The sequence below is a fragment of the Mustela lutreola genome, chromosome 3 (assembly GCF_030435805.1).
Source record: "Mustela lutreola isolate mMusLut2 chromosome 3, mMusLut2.pri, whole genome shotgun sequence".
NCBI lineage: Eukaryota > Metazoa > Chordata > Mammalia > Carnivora > Mustelidae > Mustela > Mustela lutreola.
The window spans coordinates 91,172,503-91,193,471 of NC_081292.1; positions in this window are offsets into that span (position 1 = coordinate 91,172,503).

Below are 20,969 nucleotides of genomic sequence, written 5' to 3' on the forward strand. Positions count from 1 at the left end.
TGAACTAAAAGATTATAATGTTGTGTCTCTTAATGTTTTGTCTTACTTTAAACATTGCTGGTTCTCTCTAATGTTTGCTCTTCCAGACTAGGGATACTTTTTCTTAAGTTATCTGTAACTTATAGAGATGTAAAAGTGCTCAAGGCATTCAAATTTTCTCTCTATATGAACCCTCTGAAACCAAAAGGTCTCAGTAAGTATTCTTTCTTCCATGGCAATCAGTCATTTGCATAAGTTCAATAAGAATCTGTTCTCCTTTAACAGGACACCATTGAGAACTGGTTATTTTACCAAGGCTGTGACTGCAATGTCATATTTGAGAAAGACATGCATAGACTCAGATATGACCAGACAGCTTTAAGGAACTAACGTTGACTTTATGAAACCTGGAGCCATAAAGCCCCTTGGGACTGTTGGCCTGATACCTTGCTTACAGAGTTCCCAGCAGGCTCACCAGGTGAGTAAAGAATGTCACTCTTTGGTAGGTGCGGAAACTCAGAAGAGGAACTCGCCCAAATCAACAGGTATTGCAGGCATGCCTGATGGCAAGTACAGGGCTTGGCTTCTGGCCCGGAGAGGCTACTAAAAGTTCAACCCAGAGATTCCTTATAAGAAGTTCCAGCAAAGCAGATTCTAAAAGATCTATATGATCACACTCAACTGTTCTTGCGGAGCTTATGTAAATAATGGGCCAAGTTTGTTAAAACTGGACTTGTTTCACAAGTGAATTAGTCCTGATTTGGCTATCTCTGTAAATGAGGGTTATTTTAGAGAGAAAAATTGTTTTAGTAACACATCTTTATGGATGTTAAATTCTAGATTTGATTGTCTTTAAATGTTTGTTTACCTAAGCTAAACAATTTGCGGTAAATTTCAGAGAAGTTACACAATAGCTCATTTAGATGATCTTCTTGCTTTTTTATTTTGTGGGGATATTAGTAGAACCCCTTCACACATGATTAAACAACTGGAAAATGGGATTGATTCCCTTACAATTGTATAACTTAACTAACACCTTATGTGTGGCTGGGATAATGAAATTGTCTAAAAGCCAGCCTATTGCACTCCATAGAATTAATTATGGACCTGTGGAGACAATGGATGACCCCACTTTGTTTATGAGTGGATTGTATGATGCATTGGGGACTCCCCTTATCTCTTGACAAGTATTCTCACTTGCCAGTGATCCTCTGTAATCAGGATATTGTTAAGGCTGGACCACTCAAAGGTCTTCTTATTGGTTTCATCCCTTAGTCATATTTATCCTAGAGGCCACCTCTGTTGAGGTGCGATTGCAAACAGATGCTTTAGCTAAGCATAGAACAGCCCTCATAAAAGGCACCTCAAAGCTCACGATGGAACAGTCCCTGACTGTAATAACTTCACATCAGGTCCAGATTTGTCTTAGAAGCCAAAGGCCACCAATGGATTATAGAGGCCATCTAATTAAATATTGGACTATGCTTATAGATATGCCAGAAATAATACTTAAAATTTGTCAAACTTTAAACCTAGTTACCTGTATGCCTGAACTTGACCATTGTACTTCTTTCTCTATAGAGCAAAAATGTTCAGAGGTTATTGATCTTACTTTCTCTATTTGTCCAGATTTAAGATGCCCCTGTTAAAAATACGAATGACAGTTGGTTTTCTGATGACAGTAGTTTTCATAGAAAGAATAAGAAAAGCTAGGTGTGCCATAGTGCTCACTTGCACTTTGCAATTGCCAAAGCCTAAGAATTAACATTTATACTGACTCCAAATATGCTACATGCCCATGGAGCTATTTGGAAGAAAGGGGATTGCTATCAAGCCATAAATCCCCAATCAAATATGGGCCTAAGTTTCAAAACCCTCCTTATCGCTATACTAAGGATGGCATATACTAAGGATGGCATATACTAAGGATGGCATCTGAGATACATATCTGTGGCTTACACCCACGATTGGACAGCTCAGTCAGAAGGCAGTTTTATGCTGGGAACAAAGGAATCATACGAGTGGTATTGGGCAAATAACACACGATGTCTAGGATGGCTCACTAGAAATGTGTCCCCAAATAATAGTACTTCAGGCTACTGACTGGTTTGCTACTGACTGGGCAAGGCGACCTGGCATCAGATGGCCAGCTCCAAACGGAACCCACTGGATATGTGGAACCAACTTGTGGCCCTGGCTTCCTCCAGGGTAGATAGGTCGCTGTACTTTAGGATTTCCCTGAATTCATGGGTGCATTACTAAAACCATTACAACCCCAGCTAATCTCCCCAACTTGAAATAAAGATGGACGCGATCTGTTTTTAAATGGTATGATCACTTAGCATCCATTTTTGTTCCATCTGCGGGACTAGAGGATGTCATGTGTCATGTAGAAGCCTTTAATAAATATACTACAAAGGCACTCAATGATTCACTAAATGGCATCTCCCTACTTAATACCGAATTGTCACAGATACGCAAGGCAGTCCTACAAAATAGGATGGCCTTAGATGTCCTGAAAGCAACCCAGGGTGGCACATGTGCAATTATCAAGACAGAATGTTGTTTGTACATCCCAGACTATCACAAAAGTATCACAGGACTAATTAAGGATATGAATGCCCAGATTAAGGCTCTACAAGGTCCCTCTCTCTCTTTTAGTGATTGGTTAAGTTCCTGGCTTGGAGGAGGGCTATGGCCAAATCTCCTTTTCGGGCTTCTTATTCTTATCGCCTTATTAACCTTAATATGTTGCTTTGTTCCATCTTTCTCTACTTGGTGCCGAGACTCCATTGCTACAATGACTACACCACGACAGACGATCCTTATTGCACGCAAGGACGCCTCTTCACTGTCAGCGCTGGATTCAGCTGCCTCCACCTTTCGTAACTCCCTTATACATTCCTACCCTGATCAATATTGACCCCAGTAGGTAGGGACAGCTCTACGCCCCCATTCAGCACGAAGAAGTTACAGAAGATGAGACCTTCCACCTTCAACCCCCTTAAAGATTTAAGGGTCAAAATTGTTCAGGGGGGAATGAAGGAGCAGGAGGCTGGCTGAGGACAAAGCAAAAGCTGGTGCCTTGCACCCCCCCTTCACCCGCTCCCCTCCATATGTGTAGCATTCCTCAGGCACCCCTGACTGCCATAAAATGATAAATAGTTAACTTGCAGAAATCACAGTCCTGCAGGGTAGGAGTCTCCCTAGGTTTGCAAATGTCCTTGAAATTTACAACAAAGAAGTTACCTTACCTTTGATAGCCGGAATGTAACATTTCACCAGGAGACTCCCAATTGTCTTTATGTTAGTGCCTCATTAGAGAGAAAGTGGCCTTGGCTTGATAGTAACCAGGCCTTCAATATCCTGATAGTGCTTTTTTTTCCGCATGCGTGGGCTAACCGGCCGGTTCTGCTTCTGTAAGATTGCTTTGTCTGCTTTCGCGTGCGGGTCCCCTGACCCAATCCACTGACGCCAAGTATGCCTGTTCAAACTATCAATCAATCAGCTCAGCCCCACCCGAAACTTGTTTGTATCTGTCTATAAAAATTCTGCACCGACCCAGCTCCGGACCTCTCGGCGTTATTGGCAACGAGCAGCGCAGAGGTCAGGTTCGAACCTGCAATAAACGACACTTGTTGCTTGGCTTTGACTCACGTCTCTGGTGGTCTTTTAAATGGGGGTAATATTCAGTTGGCATTACACCCCCTCTCAAACATTGTTTATTTCTGTGAATGCTTTTCCTAGTTGGTTTCAGGGCAAGAGCACTCTTCATGGGGAAGGGGGGAAGGGCAGGACCCGAAGAGAGACCTAGTGGACTATGACCTGAACCGAGAGCTAGCCTCAGGGCTCAATCTCAAGAGCCTGAGATCAACCCCTGAGCCAGAACCCAGAGTTGGGCACTTCACTGAAGGTGCCGCCCAGGTGCTCCTCAGCTCTTGTTGACCCATTTCTGGAGACGGGCGCCTGCGTGGCTCGGTTAGTTCAGCGACTGCCTTGGGATCAGGTCATGACCCCGGGCAGGCAGGATCTCCTACCACCTCCCGCTCCCAGATCCTTGGGGAGTCGGCTTCTCCCACTGACCATCTCCTCTCTCATGCTCTCTCTCACTCATTCTCTCTCCATGAAAGAAAGACAAGCTTTCCAAAGTGTCTGGAGCCTTGTTGGATGGGCTTGAATGTGGTGGATCTCAGGGAGTTTTCTCATCGCATGCAGACACCTTGAGGATAGCCATGTCTTTCTAAAAGGATCCCTTGTTGTTCTGCAATGGTTTCTTTCTCTGTTCACGGATCGGGTGTCTTTCCATTGTCTCTTCTCAAGACCTCGGAAAAGCAGCCTTTGAGGATTCCTTTGGGTACATACGGACTAGCCCTTTTCATCCTTTCTCTTTCCACAAAATCTATACTAGCCTCTGCATCCCCCTATGTAGAGTTTATTTTTCACTGACCTATCCAGGTCTTTTCTTTCAATAGAATTTCAGTCGTTCATTCTGAAGGTCATTGTTGAAAAGTTAAAGATGAAGTCGACTAACTCGCTAGGCGTATTTTCTTTTTCCCATCTATTCCTTCCTCCCTTTCTATCTATACACATAGATATATATAGGAATACATATGCACACACACGTGTGTGTGTGTGTGTGTGTGTGTGTATGTGTTTATGCATATGAAGTATCCCAGTCCTAAACCCCAGCACCTGGGAGCATGACCTTATTTGGAAATAGGGTTCCTGGAGATGTCACTAGCTAGGATGAGGTCATATTTGAGTAGACTGGGCACCCAATTCGGGAGGACTTGTGCGCTTCTAAGAAGGGAGAGTGCGGATACACAGATATGCACTGAGGGAGAAGGCCCGGTGAAGAAGTCCAAAGCCAGAGCAATGCTTCAAGCTGGAAAAGGGGCCTGGAGTAGATCCATCCACAATACCTACAAAAGGAGCATGTTCTACCAACACTGTAGCCTCTAGAAATGTGACTCTGTCCACTTCTGTGGTTTCAGCCTCCAGGCTTCTGGTATCTTGAAATAGCAACCCTAGAAAACTTATATATATATGTATATATATACATATATATATATATACATTTATTTATTCATTCTTTTACCTAATAAAATATTTTTTCAGAATCTCAGTCTTCCTTCCTTTCAATAGAATGTTATTCACATTCTTTTGGTGCCTCCTGAACAATTCGACCACGTCTACCTCTTCAATTTGCATGAAAGTTATTCATACCTAACGTCGTGTGCCATTTCTTTAAAAACAGTTGGCATCTTTTTGCAGTTTCCAGTGTTTTTGGTTTGAGTATCTGTTTATAGGCTGATAAAGGTAACTTTCATCCTACTCTTTCCTTCTGTGTTTATTTCTTTCTAGGAAAGTATATTTTCTACTCTTTAAAAAGAAGGACCTAGAAAAGCAAAATGGTTCTTCTTTGTATGTCTACATTCCCTTTCCCCATTTTTTGTTACCTCTCTTTAATGTCTCCCCCTGCTCTGAGGCACTGCATGTTCTAAGCAGCCTCAGGCAGGCATATCTCTTTCTGAACGTCAGACTGACGCTGAGTACACATACGGAATAAGGCATATTTTGAGTCTTTGTATAGAATCGTTCCTCTATTGCTTTGCAATGAATTACCCCCAAACTTAGCAGCCCAACCTATATATTTAAGTACTTATGATCTCACACCGTTTCTGAAGGTCAGGCACCTGGAAGCTGTCGAGCTATGTGTTTCTGCCTTGAGGTATCTCATGAGATTGCCATCAAATAGCCGGCTGCAGCTGTTTGAAGGACATGTGATGATGGACAGACCTCAATTCTGTGCAGGTGGCAGGTGTGGAGGGCTTCAGTTCCTTGCCACCCGGGTATCTACAGGGATACCTGCGTTTCCACAAGAGCTAATGATAAATGAGAAAGAGAGAGAAAGGGAGGGAGTGAGAGGGAAGGAAAGGGGGAATAGAAGAAGAAAGGAGAGAGAGAGAGAGAGAAAAGAAAGAGAGGAAAAGAGAGAGAGAAAAAAACAGAAGCCTCAGTGTCTTTCATAACCTAATTCTGTAACTGATTTACCCCCAATTCTGCTATATCCTGTTAGTCACACCAGATGTGGGAGGGTACAACACACATGCAGATACTGGGATGTGGAAATCTTCATGGTCCTCCCCGAGGCTGGCTAGCACACTGACTTGTGCTTTTCCCCCCACACAATCTAACATCTTTGAAATTGGGATACATCTTACAATCAAAGGTATAGCATGGTTTGAAAGGCAAAATTCCCATTTAACAGCATTTAAATCGTCGTAAGCCTTATCATCATGATTTGAGAATATGCTATCCTGGGATATTCGGGTTTTCAGGAGGCTTCCTGGCTCCTGGCAGCTTGCCTTGACCCCAGTCTCTCACGGCCCCACCGTGACAGTCCACTTGCCACCTGCCAGATGTGCTCGGCTCCTGTCCTGTTCCCTTGCTCACCACACCACCCCTTCTGATGTGCCCTTTTCACGACTAAATGATCACACCAGGTACTGAAGCCTCCAGAAGATTTCCTGGACCATCCGGAAGCATCACAGTCTTCTCTTGCTATAGGATTGTCTATAGTACTAGCTACTGCTTCCATCCATTCATCAGTACTTATGCTTCTGGTCTTGTAGACTTGCTGCACTTTCTGTGTAATAAATGTGGCTGTATGCATTTAGCCTTAAAAGCAGAATTTCTGGACTCTTCATAAAACATAAAGTCTTCCTTCCTCAGGTGAAACTGTAAAACTAATCCGGCACACATCAGTAATGGACAGCTATCCAAGAATGCACAAGCTCACTGTTATAAATCGAAGCTGCAAAGATCACTGTTTCCAACGTTCATCAAACTGATGAACATTCTGTTCCCTACAACTTCAACATTCTAAGATTTGCTTAGACAAGGCTTTGAAGTGCACCATCGCATAGGATGGGGAAGGGGTGCCTGCTCTTTTTTACTCGCAAAAATAGGGGTTCTGTCCAGTCACTGTGTTAAGAATAAAAGGTCAGTACTTCGTGACACTCTTGTAAGTGGCTTAATTTGTTGCCCTTTTTTTTTTTCAGGTTTAATTCCAACAGGTTAATTGATGTTCTCTATAGAAAGTAGGTTCAAAAGGGGGAGTGGATAAAATGCATGAACTTCCATTGAAACCCAGTAGACAAGATTGTTAAATTTGAGGATTTTCTTTCAGTTATTTGACTGCTCTGAAGGAAAGCTGTGCTGGACCATTGCCAGGAAACAGTAGGAAAGACCCAGGCCCATTCTTTTTGGCGGCAGGCTGGAAAGCATTTCTATCATTGCATGTATGTATGGGAAAACAAATCATCACTCTTGCCTCACATTATATCCAAAAATTAACTGGAAATAGATTGTAGACTTAAATGTAAAGGCTAAAACCATAAAACTTTCAAAAGAAAATGCAGGCGGAAATCTTCATATTCTTGGGGTAAGCATGGCTGGATCGGGCCAGGTACACTATTCCCTGAGCACCATTTTTCAATTCAGGGCACAGGAAGATTCAAGACTCTTTTGGTCTTGAATCTAAGCCATGCTGACTCATCTAGCCCTCAATACCTATCACATTTGATTGAACTCGGTTCTTATCTGTTGTCAGTCTAGGTTAGAACCCAGAAGGATGATTCATTGACACCTTCCCTGATCTCTAAGAGCACAGAGTCTAATATTCTTCAGTTTTCCCAGACTTGGGAATAAGTGCCTTGCGGGGACATTGCAAAAAGGTGGATGAGAGGTTGTCTACAAAACACCCAGGTCTCTAGGAGGAAGACACCTCAGATTCACAAGGGTCCACTAGCATAACTCTTTTTCCCAAGAATATGTTCTGACCTGTTGCCAAGAACCTGTCTTTGATCTGTCGCAGGATGTCTGTGTTTAGTTGTCTGTGTTTAAACGCCCAGAGTTAATGATTGGGTTGGTGGTTGACATGAGGGGATGGTCACTGAACAAAGGCACCCCACCTATCTTCTACTCTCTGACTTCCTCCCTCTTCTCCAGGTCCCTTATAGCATGTGACAAGCAGAATTAGCTCACATAAAGCTATCAAAGAACTCTCTCATTAACTTAGCCCCCAGGTGTCAAAAGAAACAGCTTAAGTCCCTGAAACATGAAATGAAGATGTGTCCCCACCTTAACGATGTAACACCCCTTCCCTCACATGATGCACACCGTGGGAAGCTCTAATCACATCCATTAGGGACCAAGTTGCTGAGCATATGTCAAAGGAATAGGACAGAAGTGAGGAAAGATAATTATGTTTAACAAATGAATTAAAACAATTATACAACCACCCACTGAGTACAGAGCTTTTTGAGCTCTGCTTCAAATAGGATATGAAAAGAATCAGCTGAGAAATCGTATTGCAATCAAAACTGGTCAGCACTTTCAGAGAACTTTTTTCTGCAGGATCAGAATGCAGATATTATTGGTTAGAGAAATCTAAAAGGTGCTCTCTTATCAGATATCTTGTGAACCTACAGTAAATGATTCCCAGTAACATTAAAACCCAATAATAACTGTTTCAAGACATTAAAACCCCACTTCTGATGGTCAGTGGTATCGTTTGTCCTGTTTGTTGTAATTTGAAACAGCCAGCATCCTTTGGACACTCTTCCTACCTCTGAGGAATTTTCCCATGTTGACTTTCTACCCCAAGAGAAGCCAGAAATTACTTTGCAAATGATACAAGGTCTGCCCATCAGATGCACCCACATGAGGCTCTGATGGGAGAAGAAGAAGCAAGCACCAAGTAGGTAGGATCTGTTTCTAAGGATGGATGCAAAAGACTGGAGTTCTCTGAGCAGCCATGCCCACGGTTCCATCCAGGGTCAACTGTTGGGGTATCACTGCACTATCTCCCCTGGGCAGTCCTGTGGTGGTACAGCCCCAGAACATGGCATTGGCCCTCCGGGAATTCTTCAAGGCCCTTGATAATGTTCAATAAAGTTCTTTTCTCTTCAAACTAATTACATCATTGGCTGATACAAATTTTGCTTTTCAGAAGTAAAGAATAGGGGAAGAACTCATAAGTGCTTTGAAAACTGTAAAAGACTGTACCGATCTACGGGAGCAACTACAGTGCTTGGCTTTTAAAGGCAAGAAGCAGCAACCTAAGCTTGCAAATAAATAGACCACTCACAAGCTTGTTGAATGTTTTGAATTCTACAAAGTAAAACATGGGTCATGGGATTAATGTTGTAGATGTCCCTTCATAGCCAGATGGATGATGAGTTGGGTTTTCAGAAGTTTCCAAAGCTACTCTTCGTGTAGGAACTAACTGAGGCTATTTCTGTCCCCATGCTCTGACACTGGACATTGTCCTTTGGGGGGCAGATAGCAGGAAACCCCAAGTTGGTGGGACGATGCAGGTTTTCAGTCCGGGCCTGGCTTAGGTCCCAGCCAAGAGCCAGCATGGCCCACCAGGGACATCACCCACACTCCTACCTTTGTTAAGCTGAATAATCTTCCATTGTAATTTATTTATTTATTGCATTGCAATTTTATTTATTTATTTATTTATTTATTTATTGCATTTCATTTATTGATATAATAATATAGCATTATAATAATATTTCATATATTATATGTAATATATCATATCATTGGCTCTCTCCCATCTCTTCTCATAAGGGCACTAATCCCATTGTTAGGGCCCCACCACCATGACCTAATAATCTCTTAAAGGCCTTATCTGTAAATGTCATTACACTTGGCACTTGGATTAGGGTTCCAACATATGACTTTTTTTTTTAAGATTTTATTTATTTATTTGACAGATAGAGATCACAAGTAGGGAGAGAGTCAGGCAGAGAGAGGGAGGGAAGCGGGCTCCCTGCTGAGCAAAAAGCTCGATGCAGGGCTCGATCCCAGGACCCTGGGATCATGACCTGAGCCAAAGGCAGAGGCTTAGCCCACTGAGCCACCCAGGCGTCCCTCCAACATATGACTTTTGAGAGGGGACACAAACATTCGGACTACAGAAGAGCTATATTTTTTTAAATTATTTTTTAAGAAACAGGAATAATTAACCAAAAACCATTAATGTAAAAAAATGATAAAAGTACATTGTATTACTGTAGACTTATTTTGTAACTGCTAATATTCACTTAATATAATCAATCACCTGGGATGATTAAAAAATGTGGACTCAACAGCCCTGGCTGACAATTTGAGTCGGCATCTAAACTGTATCTGTGTTTTATTTTGTGTGTACGTGTATTTTGTGTCTTGAGAAAAATCTGATTACAGAGATAAGTAACTGTAGATAAAGGCTGACTCGTGACAATTTGCCTTAAAATCTCAGAGCACCCCTTAATTTAACCCAAAGTCTTGAAGAAAAGATGAAAAAAGTCTTTGCTTCAAAGTTGAATCACTAAGAAGGTCAAATACGTGTTCAGATTCCCAAACAGAAACATGCACATTTTATTATGGCAGCAGAAATTTACACAGTGATGGGTTAGTCCCTCACTTGCTATTGTATAACACTATCAGGTCCCGGAGGAAATCCCAGGGAGGAACATGAATCAAGCTACACCCATTGGGGCAAAATAGTGCACATTCAGCATCTTCGCCTGACCTTTTAAGGGTTACCAGAAGGAGACACTTTGGGCTAAAAACCAACCTGTGCTTTGCTCCCCAAGCAGTCTCCACAGCACACAGCTGCAACCGTGCAAAGGATGGTGCTTCTTTTCCTAATCCACACCCAGGCACCATACAAAGATAATAAGGCACCATACATTCATCAGTGGGAGGGGTCCTTGTGTAATCAGGCATATTGTTTTGATTTTCTATGCACGGATATTTACAAGCCTCAATTTCTTAAAAGAGCAGTCAGAGTTTAAATTTTCCTGGTTAATTGTGTATTTGGAAGGTCGAAGATAGGCACAATAATGCAGAGAAAAAAACGTATTCAATAATCAGTATGAGGATGAATGAACAATGGCTCTATAAGTGAATGTGATGGTGGAAATTCAGGATATATAGCACACCTCGAGTTTTGTTGTCATCATTTTAATAAAAAAATATGAATAAAAACATTTTTAAGACACGTGAGTAAAGACTAGAAGTGCAGTCTTACAGGCTACCCACATCAAATGAGGTCACACATCCATTACATCGAAATTAAAATGGCTTCAAGTTCTCACCCTCTTCCCTCAAAGGAATCTGAAGGTTGAACATTGCTATGCTATCACTTGGGATGCCATTGTTGGCGCTGTCACCTTGCAAGGACAGAAATATGCACTGGTTATTATGGGATCAGAAGGAAGAATCACAGAAACCTGATTTAGGGGAAGAGGGTGAAAAAAATATCAGGGAAGAATAATTGAACTCCGCATTAGAAACTATTGATACACTTTACATTAACTAAATGAATTTAAATAAAATAAGTTTAAAAAGAAAAAAATCAGGGAAGATGAGTAACCGTCCTTTATTTTCTATATTTTGATACTTTGACCATCATGAGTGCTTGCTGAAGCTGGAAGGACTGCCCCTCCAGGGTTGGTCAGCTCCTAGAGATAGTTACCCCTCAGCTGGGAGTGAGGTTTTTAAATGCAAAGCAATGAATCTAGAGTCTGAATTCCTGACCACCTTCTCTGTGGAACTGTTACTCAGGGTCCGAATCACACCAGGGCCAAGTACCAGACAACCAGGGACAGCCGTTATACCCCAGCTCCTGCTGAAAGTGTCCAAATCAGCCAGTCACAACTTACCATCCCTACTTCCCCCATTCCTTCCTACAGAAACCACAATAAAGGCTCTTATCCTCAGTCCCATCCTGACGGAACCCGGTGCTCCCCTTTGTCCTCCCCCACCCCTCCCTGGTGGCTGCGCCAGCCCCCTCCTTCTGGGATCTGTGAGTAACCAATTGTCTTTTCAATGGCAGTGATCTCCTGGTCTGTTGGCCTTACTATCCCTAAATGACAATAAAACCCCTAAGTCCAAACAAAGACTTCCTGGAGGAGGTGATTTATGAGGTGTACGATGTGTGAAGAATATCTGGAAGTATTATCTTTGTATAACAAGCCAGAAAATAGGGTTTTAGGCACAGAGAGCAGCAGGTGTGGCCAGATGCAGGTAAGAGAAAGCCAAAGCCATCCACGAATTCACAGGGGCTCATTGTGGTTCAAGCACAGAACCTGCGGAAGGAGCAGGGAAAAGTGGAATCGAAGAGATCATGTAAATGGTGGAAACTGTGGGCTATGTGTTGTGCCTGACCGCTGTACTTCCTCATCTTCCTCTTTCTGGGTACACCAAGCCGTTCACTCTGGATAATTTCCCCTGTGCTTCACAGTATGAAGGTTCCTCAAAGAGGAAAATAGAGTTACCCTAGGACCCAGCAATCCCACTACTGGGTATTTACCTAAAGATACAAATGTCGTGATCCAAAGGGGCCTGTGAACCTGAATGTTTACAGCAGCAATGTCCACAATAGCAAAACTATGGAAAGAACCTAGATGTTCATCAACAGAGGAATGGACAAAGAAGATGTAATAAACACACACACACACACACACACACACACACACACACAGGAATACTATGCAGCCATCAAAAATGAAATCTTACCATTTGAAATGACTTGGATGGAACTAGAGGGTATTATGCTAAGTGAAGTAAGTCAATCAGAGAAAGGCAATTATCATATGATCTCTCTGATATGAGGAATTTGAAAGGCAGGGTAGGGGGTCATGGGAGGTAGGGAGGGAAAAAATGAAACAAGATGGGATGGGGAGAGAGACAAACCATAACAGACTTAATCTCACAAAACAAACTGAGGTTTGCGGGGATGGAGGGGGTATGGAGAGGGTGGCTGGGTTATGAACATTGGGGAGGGTATGTGATATGGTGAGTTCTGTGAAATGTTTAACACAGATGAATCACAGACCTGCACCCTTGGGGCAAATAATACATTATATGGTAATTTAAAAAAAATTACACCGGTGCTTTATGCAGTCTGGGGGAGGATGGGCACACATATAAACCCATATAGTGATTGGTCCACCTGACACCAATAGGACGAATCAGAGTCTCCCTGGGATTGATATGTAAATGACAGGAAGACAAGGTTCTCTCTTTAGGCGAGTGACTGGCCTTGCTGGATGGGATTCAGGAGATGGCAATGGCCATCTTCCTGGACACTTGAAGAGTCTGACCAGAGAAGAAAGCAGCCATATGGAGACAAGTAAACATGAGACATGGACAAAGAGAAAAGTGTTTTGCCGGTTTCCAGTCCCTAGTTCTTGATTCTGAAATTTTAGTTCTGTAGCTCTTCTTTTGATTTTTTTAAAAAGATTTTTTCTTTATTTATCTGACAGAGATCACAAGTAGGCAGAGAGGCAGGCAGAGAGAGAGGAGGAAGCAGGCTACCTGCAGAGCAGGTAGGACTCGATCCCAGGACCCTGGGATCATGACCTGAGCCGAAGGCAGAGGCTTAACCCATTGAGCCACCCAGGTGCCCCGTCTTCTTTTGGATTTTTATGAACTTCTGTGGTATCCACCCCTACAGGAACCTGGACATTCCTTTGTTTTTTGTTTGTTTGCTTGCTTTTCCCTTTTGGTTCCTCCAGTTTTCTTTGGATTGCTGCCACTTGCAAGCAAAGGGTCTTGTAAAAATACCACACCAAGGAAATTCACACGTCCTTAGGAGCTATTGAGTAAGTTCCTGTAGGGGAAGGACACAATGAGATGCACATTTTAGAGTGATCATCTTTGAATAAGTTTAGAGGATGAATTGGTGTGAGGATGGGAGGGAAAGGGGCATATTCCTGAAGATGAGATGACAGGTTGGAAGGCCGTTATGGTCATTCTGTCAAAGTATGGTGAGTGCCTGAAACAGAAGAGAAAAGGGGGCTGAGGAAAGTATACAAGGTGAGAAGACTAATGAGACTTTATGAAATCTGAGTTTGTGAAATAGGAGATTGCTAGGCTTTTAGCACACTTACTTTGGGATCTAATCTTCAAAAATATTTAAATATCTCTGGTGGTGACAACACCATCATCTTTCCAGTGATTAAGAACTCTGAAATCTTAATCTGGCCTGGTCTGTAGAATGTCAGCTGCGGCTTGAGCACAACGAAAAGCCGTTGAAGGGTTTTACACTAGTGGGTGGAGCGTGGTCGTGGGATTCCTTTTGCATTCTTAAAATGTCATTTTTGGCCGCTGTGTAAAAAATGGATAGAGAAAAGGCAAAAATAGAAACAAATCATTCTCCAATATTTACGGAACATCTACTATGTGTCAGGTACTGTTCTAAACCCTAAAGACAGAATAGTTAACAAGAAACAAAATGAATTTGATGTCCTCTTAGAGTTTTCATTTTAGTTGTTGAGTGAGAAATGAAGCAAATAAATATACATACATATCAGGGGTTGATGTGGGGTAGGAAGGAATCTAAGCTGAGTGAGTGGACATGGGGTGTGAGGGTTTAGGGGAGCAGGTTGGAATTTTCTATGGGACTGTGTCAGGGAAGTCTCCCTCATTTGAGGAAAGACCTGGAGGAAATTAAGGAGCGAGCAGTTGTGCTGTTTGAAGAGCATCCCACACAAAGCAAACAGTAAGCCCAAGGTGGGAGCACATCTGGTGTGTTAAAAGAATGACACGGCGACCAATAATGCTGGGCAAAAATGAGCAAGACAGAAAGTGGTAGGAGGTAGGTAAGGAAGGTAGTGGGGTCAGATCACATAAAGTCTTGAAGGCCATTGTAGGGATTTGCCTTTAACTTTGTGCCAGATGAGAAGAGCTTGGATGGTTTTGAAGAGGCTTGACTTGATTTAGATTAGAAAAGGATCGGGGTGCCTGGGTGGCTCAGTGTGTTAAGCCTCTGCCATCAGTCAGGTCATGGTCTCAGGGTCCTGGCATCGAGCCCTGCATTGGGCTCTCTGCTCATCAGGGAGCCTTATTCTCCCTTTCCCACTGCCTGCCTCTCTGCCTACGTGGATCTCTCTCTCGATCTGTCAAATAAATAAATAAAATCATAAAGAGAAAAGAAAAGAATCACTCAGGCTGCTGTGTGCAGAACAGACTTGCGGGGTTGTGGGGTGGGGATGCTACTTGCATTAATGTAGACTGAGATTTCTATACTGCTGGCATTTGGGGCCACATTAATTTTTGCTATGGGGAGCTGTCCTGTGCACTGACCACTAGATCGCAGGAGCGCCTTTCCCAATCCCAAGTTGTGACAACGAAAAGTGTGTCCAGGCCCTGTCAAAATCCCCTGGGGGAGAGCAGGTGCACAAAACTCTCCTGATTGAGGACCACTGATCTAGGTGAGAGGGGGTATTGGCCCAGACCAGAGCAGTAGATGCAGGGGTGGGGAGAAGGGGGGAGATTCTGGGTGTATATTGAAGACAAAACACGCAGGATTTGTTAATATATTAAGTGTGGAGTGTGCGGAAAAGATAAGAGTTGGGATGATTTTACAATTTGGGGGGCCCGAGGCCCTAGAACAGTGACATTACCACTTGCTAAGATGGGAAAGACGACGGGAGAAGCAAGTTTGATGGGCAACAGGTGTTTGTTTCTGGAGATGGTGGCTGAATCCACATGGGGATGCCCAACCAGCAGCTGAACACACGAGTCTGGCATTCATGGGTGAGGTCCAGGCTGGAGGCACAAATATGAGCACCGTTAGGACATAGGGTTCAAGCTGTGAGAAGAAGTGGACTTACCTACACAGTGAGTATGGACAGAGGTGTGTTTGGCAACATGATAAGTCAGCTTCGTGATATCTGTCCCCCGGTATTTGTCCCGTGAGTATGGATGGGAGTGTGTATGGGACTTAGGACTTGCTTTTAACCAGTAGAATTTGGCAAGGTAAGAAGATGTCACTATTATGATCTCATTATATTAAATCAGACTGTTTTACGGATTGGAGTGAGAGGCTATCCTGGACTTGAAGAAGCAAAGAGCCAAGTTCGGAATCACCTGTGGAGAGAGTTATATGGCAGGAAACTGCAAGCAGACTCTGGGGGCTGAGGATGGTTTCCAGTTAACAGCCTGGAGAATCTCCCTGGCCCGCCCCAGCATGGGCTGCCCCCCAAATCACACAGCTACAAGGAAATGAGTTCTGCCAACACCCGAGTGAGTTTGGAAGCAGAGCCTTCCATAGTGGAACCTGCAGGTGAGAACACAGCTTGGTGGGCGCCTTCTCTCCTCCTTTGAGTGAGACCCAGAGCCGAGGACCCTGGTTAAGCTGTGTCTGGCCTCCTGACAGCTAGAGATGGTAGGATAGTAAACTGAGCTATTTAAAGTTACTAAACTTGTTATTATTTGTTATGAAGTAACTATTAAAAACAAAACAAGAGGCCCAAAATGGAGTTGCTTATGCTAAGCCCCATGTCCCCCAAATCAGACTTAATTATGATTTCAGCTGTCCCAGAAATGGAATCTGAGCCCAGGCAAGCAGACACCACCTGATCCCCACTCCCTCGGACCCCTGCCATCCTCAGAAGCCAAGTCACCTGGCCATAAACAACCTGCTTTGTTTGCCTGACGTGACTTCCTTGCTCCTCCTCTCTCCTGCCTATAAAAGTCTTTCATTTTGTACTGCTCCTCCGAGTTCCTTTCACTCTGCAAGCAGGATGCTGCCCATTTCGTGAATCATTGAATAAAGCCAATAGGTTCTTTAAAATGTACTCAGCTGAATTTTTTATTTTAACACAACAGAAAACTCAAGCAGAAGTTCCGAGTCCCAGAGCACAGGACTGATGTCTAAAGGTCAGGAAGCTCAAGAAAACCCAGGCAGGAAAGGAGCCATCATCACTGACCAGTGTGGAAGAGGAAGGGAGAGCCAACATCACGATGAAAAAGATAGAATATTTCCAGAGAAGTGGAGGGACTTCTATGTCTATAGGACTGACAGTTTGAGTTATTTGGATCTGAGGGTTAATCATTGGATTTGGCAACTTGGTGGTGATTAGCGATCTTGGAAAATATCTGTGTAGGTGTAGTCATGGGACCAATGACTGTTAACAGTGTCTGAAGTGCAAAAAAAATTTCAGGGTTTGGATTCAAATGGGAGCAGTGGATATAAAGAGCAGTGAGCAAGTCTGACTTCTGTTTTGGAGATCAAATCAGTTGGTTTTGCTGATGGATTAGATACGAGAAAAGGGAAAAGGGGGAATTTATCCCAGGGGCTGAGGCTTTAGCCAGTAGGAGGTGGGGATGCTGTTTACTAAGATGGGGAGACTGGGACAGGAGAAGGTTGAGGAGGGAGCAGGATAGAAATCATGGTGAAAATAAGACTCCTGTTACATATTCATTGAGAAATATGCTGCAGGCAGCTGGCCATGTGAATCTCAGCTCCAAGGGCGGGTTAGGATTAAAGACGTTCACTTCAGAGCCTTCAGCTTCTACAAAGAACTTAAATCAATGATGCTGAATGGAATCGGTTAAAGCAGTGGTTTTTAAACTGGGGCTGGGAGGCAAGGAGTTTTGCTCCCAGGGCCGACTGAACAATATCTGGCAACATTTTTGGTGGTCACCACTTGGGGGGTGCTGCTGGCATCTAGTGGCTAGAGACCAGAGATGCTGCTAACTGTCCTGCAGGGCACAGGACAGCCCCACAGCAGAGAATCACCCACCAGGTATCAATAGTGCTAGGTTGCGAAAGCCTGATCGAGGGAGAGAGAGAGAGAGAGAGAGAGCGAAAGCATAGCTACAGAAGACCCAGAATCAAGCTCTTCAAAGGGGCGGAGATGAAATAGAGAAGCAAATTGAGAATACAGGTCCAGGATGGTAGGAAGAGAAACCAAGTGATTAAGAGGGCACTAAGGAAGCGGGAACCTAGAGACACCGAGTACATCCACGTTTGCTAGTGATAGGCGTGTATGGTGCATGGACCGCCTATGAGAATTCATACACCTTGCACATTTTTAAGTGGGCATCTGAAACTTTTTAATCATAAACTTTTCATCACAATATATGTATATTTTATTAACTAGGTGTTGAAAATATTAAACATTTAAAAAATGAGATAGAGGGCACCTGGGTGGCTCAGTCACTAAGCAGCAGCCTTTGGCTCAAGTCATGATCCCAGGGGCCTGGGATGAAGGCCCACATTCCTGATCAGCAGGAAGCCTGCTTCTCCCTCCCTGGCTCTCCCTACTTGTGTTGTGTGTGTGTGTGTGTGTGTGTGTGTTTGTGTGTGTGTGTCTCTCTCTCTCTACCAAATAAATAAATAAATCTTTAAAAAGAAAATGAGATAGGAAAGGATCGACTTCATTGGAATAACATTTGCTTGCTACAAGTTGATTTTTTTTAAGCAGAACAGTCTCATTTTTTGTTATTTTATTTCCCAAAAGACACTGGAATGGAATGAAACCATTAAAATCCTTACTTGTGCCTTTCCCTATTATGTCCCTAAAAATATGTAGTTTAATTTAAATATGAAGGAATGAGTGTCACTAACCAAAACTGATTGTTATTCTGATGTCAGAGCACTTCCAACATCTGCCCAAATCCCCTTTCCGATGTTAACCTTTACCCTAATAAGGAGAGGAAGCCCTAAAAGCAGAGCCCCAGGACTGCCCACAGAAGGGCATTATTTGAAACAAAACTGGTATTTCAACTTTGGTATCAGCCCAAGTCCTACACTCTAATAAGATCTGAGAGGAGTGTCTTGATCTTCCAGGAAGGAGAGGAGTATCCTGATATCAGACCCAAGAATGGGCATATCATCGATCCTACAGAGCACACATGGAGTTTGGATCTGGAAATGGACTCCCTTAAAATGATCTGCACATAAGGATTCTTTATAGAGATTTTTCAACTACCCTTGGGGACATGGTACCCTACACCCACAGGTGTAGACAAATATTTTACAAGCTATGCTGGGAATGAGGTGGGGAGAGAAATATGGAGGTTGTTATAGGAAGATAGAAGGTTAAAGGAAGTTTTTGTTTTGGGTTTTTTCCTTTTGTTTTTAAGAAAAAGGTCATTTGTCTTCTGACTGGAAGGATCCATTGGAACGAGAACTTGATATTGACCCTGGGAGTGGAGTCCTGGAGAGGGCTGGAGGGAACAAATCCCAGACACAAGGAAGAACAAACCCAATCTGGGGATGTCTGCTCTTCTCAATAAACCTGCTCTGTCTTCAACTCTTTCTGTGTTTCTTGTACATTTCTCCAATTACCATGTAAATTCCATGATGCCAGGGACTTTTCTGTGTCGTTCGCCACAGATTTACAAACACTCAGGGCAGTGTGTAGCACTGACTAAATATTTGTTGAGTAAATGTCTAAAAACAAATTAAAAATGGATACAAATGTAGGTATAGATTTGATTGGGTGGTGGTAAGATAAGGGAATTCCTACACAAAGGGCTTTTATTTTCTTGAAGTGTGACACTAGTCATGAAGTTTTGGAACACAGGTGAGGTTTGGTGGGGTGAGGTCCAGAGCCGATGACCAAGAAAGGATTCTTGAGACGTCTTAGGTGCAAATGGTGGTTTTATTAAAACACAGGGACAGGACCCAAGGGCAGAAAGAGCTGCTCAGACAGAGGCATGGTTGCCTGGGAGATGAGGAAGGTGAGGACAGAGGGGGTGTCCAGAAGGACTGTCATATGCTAAAGAAGAATTTCAGGATAAGGGAGACCTGGTTATTGTAAAGTCAAGGCTGTTTTTGCCTCTAATGAGGGAAAGCATGAAGACAGTCGGGAGTTTCCTGGAGATATGTTCCATTCCTCCTATCACACATCCTTGTCAGTGGGCTTTGGGCTTAGAAGAAATTCAGTTTTATTACACTTCCCTCCCCCTTAGCCTCCCAGAATTTTATGGAGGGGAGGGTGATGGTGATGTTAGGGCTTCCAGAAACTGAGGTATGGGTCTCTGGAAGTCAGGGTATTGATGAGAAAGCTTCTTCCTTCCTTGTAAGTCGCTAGGACATTCGTATATGGAGGGAGACTCCTGTCCTGCAGGACTGGGATCTCTATCAGTTAAGCATCGTTTTTCCTTTAGGGCAGCCAGGAGTGCATGAGGAATGTTACACATATGGCATGGGGAGAGGGTGTAGGGTGCCAGTTTCTGCTTTGTCCTAAGCTTGCCTTCTGCTCCCTCATCCCTAGGACAGGAGCTGGGAGTGAGGTGACATAGTTCAGAAGAAGTGGGGGTAGGAATTGTTGAGGCAAGTCTTGAAGGTGTGAAACGGTCATCCATTAGAGGGAAAGCAAACTCACCAGAGAGACAAGGGAATTTGAAGCCAGGGTTGAGTATCCACTGGAGAATTGTGGTCAAGTGTTTTAAAGTACAGCAGGTTGGCTCAGCTGTATGATTCCTTCCTGGTTTCTGGTGCATGCCGCTGGCATTGGTAGAATCATTTCTAAAGAAACAAAGCAAAAGAGGATAAGCCTTTCTTTCACAAACGATGATGAATCAAGTTTTGAACATGCTGGGTTTTGAGGCACAGGTGGGACATCAGTGAAATAGCATGAGTAGGTAGTCAGTTACATGGGCCTGGTGGGTAGGAAAGAAACAGATGGTCATATATCAGTGGGAGAGATGTTGGCTAGGGAATGGGAGCTGAAACCAAGGGCACAGTTGATATCACTACAAGAGAGGGTAGCTTGGAAGAGAAAGGTTAACTGAACCCCCGGGGAGACCCTGATGGGAATGTCACATGCATTTCTCAGGCATGCCAATGTTGACACAGATTACTGTAACTCCTGGGGGCCAGAAGCCATGTCTTTGAGATTCATTCATTCTCTGCCTCTGGCATAGCGTGGGCCACATTGAAGGTAATTCTAAAATTCATTCCGATTTGATTTCATTGCACTTTTCATTTACCAGAATCTTGTCATGGTTTGCTAGTGTATCATTTTCTCGAAAAGATTAAATAAGGACCATTTTACAAATATGAGATGGATGCCTGAAGGGATTTTGTTTAATTCATTCATTAGCTCGGGAACCACTAAGATGTTACCACCACTTCAAGCAAGAATCTCAAGGCAGACACATATACAATCAGTAATACTTAAACG